Genomic DNA, 11,023 nt, shown 5'->3' with positions numbered 1-11,023 from the left:
CATAATAACCTTCGTTTGAACTTGACTTAAAGTCGAAACATTATTAATGCATAACCCATATTTTAACACATCCTCAATTTGTAACATAACATGAATAAAGCATTTAGAATGCTTGTTGAACATATATCTTTCAACCCAATCTTACTCGGAATAGCCAATTTCATAATGAATCACTCGAGACTAACATAATTTACATGAATATCGTTGGATTCAATTCTAAGAGAAGGGTTTAGCCAACATACCTCAATTGAGCTTTCTTAAACTCTAACATGTTTCGGAAATTCTTAGCAACTTCAATCTATTATAGAAATATAACAAATTGAATCAAAATTAGGAAGATGATTATGGTTCTAGCTCATTTGAGCATTTTATCAAACACTAGATGTGCATTAAGGTTTCAATGTCCTTTTATGGAGAATTCCATCATCCCATAACCCAATCCTTACCATGCTTATGTCACGCCCCAAAACCGAGGAGCACGACCGGCGCTCAACCGAATGAACCCGGCCGAGCAAGCCTATTACATTTCCTTCTACCTAAACTCATTCATGAATAAAGAGAATATATATGTTTTCGTTAATCAACCAATAAAATGATCATGTTGCAATACCAATTTATTACCATCAGTTACTTTATTTTAAAGTCTCAATTCCAAACACATTTTTCATAATCTGAAGTGGAAATAGTAATTCAAGCACAACACACGAGTTTGACTTCCCCAGCACCATTATACAACCCACACTATGTCTACAAAGCCTCTATAGATAAAGATGAGTACAATGATAATGCCGGCAATAAGGCCCCGGCTATACCTCAAGCAGAATACACAAACTACTAAAGATACATGACCCCGGGATGAAGTGGGGCTCACCGAGTTAGCTGGGAAGAAGGTGTGCTGCTATCACTGATCAATATCTCCTGCTGTGGAACCACCTGCATCCATTTACAGATGCAGCGCCCCTGGCAAAAAGGGACGTTAGTACCGTCGAATAGTGCTAGTATGAAAACTAAACACTAATTTAAGAATTCAGAAATACAAGATGAATATAATGAACCAGTGGAGCAATAGAATAATATAGATAACTGTTTAAACCATAGCAAGCTCATTAAAAGCTATCAATAACATTTATAGGATTTAACATGAGATCCTCTGTAACCATCTTCACACAAAGCGGCCCCGCCGCCTCACCCGATGTATGCAGGTGGAGGTGTACGTATAATACTGTAACTCTAATCAAGCGGCCCTGCCGTCTCACCCCAATGTATGCAAGTGGATGTATAACCACAATACCAAGAACCTACACAAAGCGGCTATGCCGCCTCACCCCAATGTATGCGGGTGGAAATGCATCAACGATACCAATACCAACACAAAGCGGCTATGCCGCCTCACCCCTATATATGAGGGTGGTGGTGCCACAACAATACCAAAACTATACACAAAGCGGTCGTACCACCTCACCCCAATGTAAGCGGGTGGAGGTGCAGTCCCACAATACCATAATCCCTACACAAAGCGGTCATGCCGCCTCACCTCAATATAAATATACCGGTGGAGGTGTATCACAATCACAATATCTATACCCTAATCCCCACACAAAGCGGTCATGCCACCTCACCCCAACGTATGCGGGTGGAGGTGTATCACAATCACAATATCTACATAACTTGGCATAATAACTTTCACATAAATCACGACTAGAAATTATAACATGTGGATACATAATCCATAGTTTAGGACACATCCTCAATTTATAATGCAATGTGATAAGAGCATTTGAAACATGAATTGAACATATATCTTCATCACAAAACTTATCGGAATATTCCATTTATAATCAACATCTCGGATCTTACAAGGATATAGGGAATTCCAATTCTTAAAGAAGAGTTTAGCCAACATACCTCACTTGAGCTTCCTTACCCTCTAAATGTTCCGGAATTCTTAGCAACTTCAATCTATTTTAGAAATATAACAAATTGAACCAAAATTAGGAAGATGATCATGGTTCTAGCTCATTTGAGCATTTTATCAAACACAAGGTGTGCATAAGGTTTCAAGGCCCTTTTATGGAGAATTCCATCTTGCCCCAACCCAATATTTACCATGCCTAGTTTAACAATCTTCCTACACCCCTTGATATTACATGCATGTAAATAAACAACCCTCCTGCCCAGAAATTATCTTGCTAATTATCCAATTCTACACAAAATTGGAAAGTGAGGGTTAGGGTGTAGAATCTTACCTCTAGGATGAAGACCTAGTGAGTTTCCCTTCTTAATCTTCCAAAACTTGGGCAAGAATTGAAGAACACCTTCTCACTCTAGGTCACTCTCTCTCACTCTAAAATTTTAGATTATAGTTCAAAAATGTCCAAAAGAGTGTATTTAACAAAATAGGGTCGGGTTTTAAAAACCCAAAAATGGAGCTCCGGAATGGTTCTGCGGTCCGCATAATGGATATGTGGACCGCATATCGGTCGCATAATCGCTGACAAAAATGATCAAAAATCTGTCTGTGTAAGCGGTCACTATGCGATCCGCATAAATGTTATGCGGTCGCATAATGCACCGCATAACAGTTATGCGATCGCATAGTCGACCGCATAGATGCTTCCAGAATGGCCCTCTCCTGCTCACTTTTGCGGCCATTATGCGGCCCGCAGAGTGATTATATGGTCGCATAATGGACCACATAAACGCGCTTTTCCGCCAAATATTTTCCTTTACTTTCCGGTGCATTGTTCAACCCAACTGTGGCCTCATAAGAAATATATTTCCAGAAAGGAACACCCTTAACGCCAATTGTTCAAATGATTCACAATTCATAAAAAGTAAGTCTTATAATTTTTTTTCCTAGATCACAACTTTATAAATACATGTTCATTCAAACAAATAAGGATACCTTTTCTTCATTTCTTCCTCAGCCTTCCAAGTAGCCTCTTCAACCTGTTGGTTTCGCCACAACACTTTCACGGAGGCAATTTCTTTATTTCTCAATTTCCGGATTTGCCGATCAATATTAGAAACCGGAATCTCTTCGTAAGTCAATTTCTCATTTACCTCAATAGTCTCAACCGGAACAATGAGTGTCGGATCTCCAACTACTTTCTTCAACATAGACACATAAAACTCCGGGTGTACTAATGATATCTCATGTGGTAGCTCAAGCTTGTACGCCACCTCACCGATCCTCTGAATGATTTTGTACGGTCTGACATACCTCAGACTCAATTTCCCTTTCTTACCAAATCACATTACCCCTTTCATGGGGAAAATTTTCAAGAATACCCAATCATCTTCTTTGAACCCAAAATCCCTACGACGAACATCCGAATAGGATTTCTGACGAATCTGAGCAGTCTTTAACCGCTCCTTAATGATTTTAACCTTTTCCATAGCCTGATGCACGAGGTCTGGCCCTATTAACTCTGCTTCCCAAATTTTGAACCACCCAATGGGAGATCTATATCTCCTACCATATAAAGCCTCGAACGGTGCCATCTGAATGCTTGCATGATAGCTATTGTTGTATGCAAATTCTATGAGTGGTAAATGATCATCCCGGCTATCTTTGAAATCTATAACACAAGTGCGCAACATATCCTCAAGCGTCTGAATAGTCCGCTCTGCCTGCCCGACAGTCTGCGGGTGAAAGGCTGTACTAAGATTCACCTAAGTACCCAAACCTTGCTGAAATTTCATCCAAAAATTAGCTATTGAATTGTGCTCCCCGATCAGAAATGATGGAAACTGGGGTGCCATGCAACCTGACTATTTCTTTGATATACAACTGAGCATACTGCTCTACTGTGTCGGTAGACTTAACCAGCAAAAAGTATGCTGATTTCGTGAGTCGATCCACAATCACCCAAATTGAGTCAAACTTGCGCGGAGTGCGCGGTAATCCTACCACAAAGTCCATTTTAATCATTTCCCACTTCCACATTGGAATTTTTATATTATGTGCCAACCCACCGGGCCTTTGGTGTTCGGCCTTCACTTGCTGACAATCTGGACATCTTGCCACAAAATCTGCAACATTACTCTTCATATCATTCCACCAATAGACTTCCTTAAGATCATGATACATTTTCGTAGAACCTGGGTGCACGAAATACCTAGAAGTGTGAGCTTCAGTCATAATTCTTTCCCGGAGACCATCCACAATTGGAACACAGAGTCGCCCTTGGTACCTTAGTGTACCATCATCCATGCCAAGAGAAAAGGCCATGGTCTTATGTTTATGAATCCCCTCTTTCAACTGCACCAACAATGGATCGTTGTATTGCTTCTCTTTGACTTCCACAACAAGCGATGATTCAGCCTTATTTTGCACAATTACCCATCCTTCACTAGAGTCCGCAAGACGAACTCCCAAACTAACCAATCAGTGAACTTCCTTGCCTAATGGCCTCTCATATGCCTCCAAGTGAGCCAAACTACCCATAGATTTCTAGCTAAGCGCATCAGCCACAACATTGGCCTTTCCCGGATGATATAGAATATCAATGTCGTAGTCCTTGAGTAACTCAAGCCATCTTCTCTGCCTCAGATTCAATTCCTTCTGCTTGAAAATATATTGAAGGCTCTTATGGTCCGTGAATATATCAACATGGACCCCATATAAATAATGATGCCAAATTTTCAATGCAAATACCACTGTCGCAAGTTCTAAATCATGTGTTGGATAGTTCTTCCCATGATTCATTAGTTGCCTAGAAGCATAAGCTATCACCTTCCCATGTTGCATTAATATACACCCAAGCCTGATTCTTGAAGCATCATAATATACCACAAATCTAGTAGAGCGGCCATTAGGCAATCCAGTAGAGAAGATGGCTTGAGTTACTCAAGGACTACGACATTGATATTCTATATCATCCAGGAAAGGCCAATGTTGTGGCTGATGCGCTTAGCCGAAAATCTATAGGTAGTTTGGCTCACTTGGAGGCATATGAGAGGCCATTAGGCAAGGAAGTTCACTGATTGGCTAGTTTGGGAGTTCGTCTTGCGGACTCTAGTGAAGGATGGGTAATTGTGCAAAATAGGGCTGAATCATTGCTTGTTGTGGAAGTCAAAGAGAAGCAATACAACGATCCATTATTGGTGCAGTTGAAAGGGGGGATTCATAAACATAAGACCATGGCCTTTTCTCTTGGCATGGATGATGGTACACTAAGGTACCAAGGGAGACTCTGTGTTCCAATTGTGGATGGTCTCTGGGAAAGAATTATGACTGAAGCTCACACTTCTAGGTATTTCGTGCACCCAGGTTCTACGAAAATGTATCATGATCTTAAGGAAGTCTATTGGTGGAATGATATGAAGAGGAATGTTGTAGATTTTGTGGCAAGATGTCCAAATTGTCAGCAAGTTAAGGCCGAACACCAAAGGCCCGGTGGGTTGGCACAGAATACAAAAATTCCAATGTGGAAGTGGAAAATGATTAATATGGACTTTGTGGTAGGATTACCGCGCACTCCGCGCAAGTTTGACTCAATTTGGGTGATTGTGGATCGACTCACGAAATCAGCACACTTTTTGCCGGTTAAGTCTACTGACACAGTGGAGCAGTAAGCTCAGTTGTATATTAATGAAATAGTCAGGTTGCATGGCACCCTAGTTTCCATCATTTCTGATCGGGGAGCACAATTCACTGCTAATTTTTAGATGAAAATTCAGCAAGGTTTGGGTACTCAGGTGAATCTTAGTACAACCTTTCACCCGCAAACTGACGGGTAGGCAGAGCGGACTATTCAGACGCTTGAGGATATGTTGCGCGCTTGTGTTATAGACTTCAAAGGTAGCTGAGATGATCATTTACCACTCATAGAATTTGCATACAACAATAGCTATCATGCTAACATTTAGATGGCACCGTTCGAGGCTTTATATGGTAGGAGATGTAGATCTCCCATTGCGTGGTTCGAAATTGGGGAAGCAGAGTTGATAGGGCCAGACCTCGTGCATCAGGCTATGGAAAATGTTAAAATCATTAAGGAGCGGTTAAAGACTGGTCAGATTCGTCAGAAATCGTATTCGGATGTTTGTCGTAGGGATTTGGAGTTCAAAGAAGATGATTGGGTATTCTTGCAAATTCCCCCATAAAAGAGGTAATGCGATTTGGTAAGAAAGGGAAATTGAGTCCGAGGTATGTCGGACCTTAAAAAATCATTCAGAGGATTGGTGAGGTGGCGTACAAGCTTGAGCTACCACCTGAGATGTCATTAGTACATCCGGTGTTTCATGTGTCTATGTTGAAGAAAGTAGTTGGAGATCCGATACTCATTGTTCCGGTTGAGACTATTGAGATAAATGAGAAATTAACTTACGAAGAGATTCCGGATTCTATTATTGATCGGCAAGTCAGAAAATTGAGAAATAAAGAAATTGCCTCCGTGAAAGTGTTGTGGAGAAACCAACCGGTTGAAGAGGCTACTTGGGAGGCTGAGGAAGAAATGAAGAATAAGTATCCTTATTTGTTTGAATGACCATGTATTTATAAAGTTGTGATCTAGGAAAAAAAAATTATAAGACTTACTTTTTATGAATTTTGAATCATTTGAACAATTGGCGTTAAGGGTGTTCCTTTATGGAAATATATTGCTTATGAGGCCACAGTTGGGTTGAACAATGCACCGGAAAGTAAAGGAAAGTTTTTGGTGGAAATGCGCATTTATACGGTCCATTATGCGACCGCATAATCACTCTGCGGGCCACATATGCGGTCGCATAGTGGCCGCAGAAGTAAGCAGGAGAGGGCCATTATGGAAGCAGCTATGCGGTCGACTATGCGACCGCATAGTGACCGCATACACAGATAGATTTTTGATCATTTTTGTTAGCGATTATGCGACTGCAGAACCGTTTCGGAGCTCCAATTTTGGGTATTTAAAACACGATCCTATTTTGTTAAATACACTCTTTGGGCCATTTTTGAATTATAATCTAATATTTTAGATTGAGAGAGAGTGCCCTAGAGTGAGAAGGTGTTCTTCAATTCTTGCCCAAGTTTTGGAAGATTAAGAAGGGAAACTAACTAGCTCTTCATCCTAGAGGTAAGATTCTACACCCTAACCCTCACTTTCGAATTTTGTGTAGAATTGGATAATTAGCAAGATAATTTATGGGCAGGAGGGTTGTATATTTACATGCATGTGATATCAAGGGGTGTAGGAAGATTGTTGAACTAGGCATGGTAAATATTGGGTTGGGGGATGATGGAATCCTCCATAAAAGGGCCTTGAAACCTTATGCACACCTTGTGTTTGATAAAATGCTCAAATGAGCTAGAACCATGATCATCTTCCTAATTTGTTTTAATTTGTTATATTTCTAAAATAGATTGAAGTTGCTAAGAATTTCGGAACATTTAGAGTGTAAGGAAGCTCAAGCGAGATATGTTGGCTAAACTCTTCTTTAAGAATTGGAATTCTCTATATCTTTGTAAGTTCTAAGATGTTGATTATAAATGGAGTATTCCGATAAGTTTTGTGATGAAGATATATGTTCAATTCGTGTTTCAAATGCTCTTATCACGTTGCATTATAAAATGAGGATGTGTCCCAAACTATGGATTATGTATCCATATGTTATAATTCTAGTCGTGATTTATGTGAAAGTTATTATGCCAAGTTATGTAGAGATTATGATTGTGATACACCTCCACCCGTATACATTGGGGAGAGGCGGTGTGACCGCTTTGTGTGGGGATTATGGTATAGAGATTATGATTGTGATACACCTCCATCGGCATATTTATATTGGGGTGAGGCGGCATGACCGCTTTGTGTAGGGATTATGGTATTGTGGGACTACACCTCCACCCGCTTACATTGGGGTGAGGCGGTACGACCACTTTGTGTATAGTTTTGGTATTGTTGTGGCACCACCATCCGCATACATTGGGTGAGGCGGCATAGCCGCTTTGTGTTGGTATTGGTATCGTTGATGCATTTCCACCCGCATATATTGGAGTGAGGCGGTATAGCCGCTTTATGTAGGTTCTTGGTACTGTGGTTATACATCCACCCGCATACATTGGGGTGAGGCGGTAGGGCCGCTTGATTAGAGTTGTGGTATTGTACGTACACCTCCACCTGCATACATCGGATATGGCGGCGGGGCTACTTTGTGTAAAGATGGTTTCGGAGGATCTCATCTTAAATCCTATAAATGTTATTGATAGCTTTTAATAAGCTTGCTATGGTTTAATAGATTATCTATATTATTCTATTGCTGCACTGGTTCATTATATTCATCTTGTATTTCTGAATTCTTAAATTAGTGTTTAGTTTTCATACTAGTACTATTCGACGATACTAACGTCCCTTTTTGCCGGGGGCGCTGCATCTTTAAATGGATGCAGGTGGTTCCACAGCAGGAGATATTGATCAGTGATAGCAGCACACCTTCTTCCCAGCTGACTTGGTGAGCCCCACTTCATCCCGGGGTCATGTATCTTTTGTTCTTTGTGTATTCTGTTTGAGTTGTAGCCGGGGCCTTGTTGCCGGCGCTATAATTGCACTCATCTTTATCTATAGAGGCTCCGTAGACATAGTGTGGGTTGTATAATGGTGTTGGGGAAGTCAAACTCGTGTGTTATGCTTGAATTACTATTTCCACTTCAGATTATGAAAAATGTGTTTGGAATTGAGACTTTAAAATAAAGTAACTGATGGTAAGAAATTGGTATTGCAACATGATCAATTTATTGGTTGATTAACGGAAACATATATATTCTCTTTATTCATGAATGAGTTTGGGTAGAAGGAAATCTAAGCCTAGTCCGGCACCATGAAATATTATTTTCTCAAACATGTAAGCCTAGTCCGGCACCATGAAATATTATTTTCTTTGCAAATTTTACCGGGCTTTATACTTAAGTACTTTGAAATTTTCCGGGGTGTTAAAGCTTAGTTCAACAATCTTCCTACACCCCTTGATATCACATGCATGTAAAATAAACAACTCTCATACCCACAAATTATCTTGCTAATTTCCCCTTTTCAGATAATTTTGAAATTAGGGGTTAGGGTGTAAAATCTTACCTCTAGGATGAAGACCTAGTGAGTTTCCCTTCTTTATCTTCCAAAACTTGAGCAAGGATTGAAGAACAATTATTGAGGAACACCTTCTCACTCTAGGGCACTCTCTCTCACTCTAAAATATCAGATTATCTCTAAAACATGACATAAAACGTGTATTTAACGAAGTAGGGTCGAGTTTTAAAAACCCAAAAATAAAGCTTCAGAACAAGTTCTGCGGTCGCATATGCGACCGCATAATGATAATGCGGACCGCATATCGGTCGCATAATTGGTGTCCAAAATAACCAAAAATCTGCCTGTGTCTGCGGTCGTATAGTGCACCACATAAAAGTTATGCGGTCGCATAGTCGACCGCATAATTGCTTCCAACATGCATAATTAACTGCCTCACTCTGCGGCCATTATGCGGTCCGCAGAGTGATTCTGCGGTCGCATAATTGGACCGCAGAAACGCATTTCATTGCCAAACATTTTCCTTTACTTTCAGGTCCATTGTTCAACCCAAAAAGTCTGAGCAAGCCTGTTAGATTTCATTCAATCCAAACTCATCCACGGATGGAGATAATACATATTTTCATTAATTAGACAAAAAGGTGTTCATGTCTACAATACCAATTCATTTCCAATAGTTTCATTATTTTTAAAGTCTCAAATGGACAAATAATACAACCACAACATAACATATTTTGTCTTTCCCAGCACCAATACAAAACCCACACTATGTCTACGGAGCCTCTATAGATAAAGAAGAGTACAATGATAATGCCGACAACAAGGCACCGGCTATACCTCAAACAGAATACACAAAGAACAAAAGATTCATGACCCCGGGATGAAGTGTGGCTCACCAAGTCAGCTGGGAAGAAGGTGTGCTGCTATCACTGATCAATATCTCCTGCTGTGGAACCACCTACATCCATTTAAAGATGTAGTGCCCCCGGCAAAAAGGACGTTAGTACTGTCGAATAGCACTAGTATGTATAACTAAACACCCTCTCAATAGAATGACAAATAATACAAACAAGATTATCATAATGTTAATGGAAGCTTTAATCAACATCAAACCTCAATTTAGGATCAACATAGTGTTTCAATCAATTTCTATATCTCACATTGGGAGATTTTTAGTATCTATATACCATTGTCCACAATACCATTATTCACAATACTAGTACTATTATTCACAATTCCAATACCATTATTCACAATACCAATACCATTATTCACAAAACCAATACCACCGAACTCTCAGCACGGAGTCTGTTCACGACCCGATCGGCTAGGCTATCTCATTAGAGACATCAACCACAATTACTTTCAGTATCAGTACCACCATCTTTAATATGGAGTCCGATCACGACCCGATCGGCTAGGCTATCCATTAGGGACATCAACCACAATCACAATTTCAATTATAATTTCCAGCACAATCACCACCATGTGTGTGACTTGGTGTCCGATCACGACCTGACCGGCTAAGCTGTCTTATTTGAGGCATCAACCTGTTTATATCAATCACCGCATTTCATATTACTTTCACATTTTTTCGTTTCATTGGCACTAATGGCCATAATTTATAAGATCATTCTTGGCACGTTGGCCATATTCAGTATTTCATGCTCACCTTATCAATTTCAAATATCATCATCATCATTAAGAACCAATACAATTCAAATCAAGGTGTGTAGTACACATGTGAGCAATTTAAAGTCTAAGGCACATAGAGATATTTCACAAAATTTGGCATAATAACCTTCGTTTGAACTTGACTTAAAGTCGAAACATTATTAATGCATAGCCCATATTTTAACACATCCTCAATTTGTAACATAACATGAATAAAGAATTTGGGATGCTTGTTGAACATATATCTTTCAACCCAATCTTACCCGGAATAGCCAGTTTCATAATGAATCACTCGGGACTTACATAATTCACATGAATATCGTGGGATTCAATTCTAAGAGAAG

The sequence above is a fragment of the Nicotiana tabacum genome, chromosome 13 (assembly GCF_000715075.1).
Source record: "Nicotiana tabacum cultivar K326 chromosome 13, ASM71507v2, whole genome shotgun sequence".
NCBI classification, from domain to species: Eukaryota; Viridiplantae; Streptophyta; class Magnoliopsida; order Solanales; family Solanaceae; genus Nicotiana; species Nicotiana tabacum.
The sequence above is the reverse complement of the archived record's forward strand: the minus strand, read 5'-3'. Positions refer to the sequence as shown.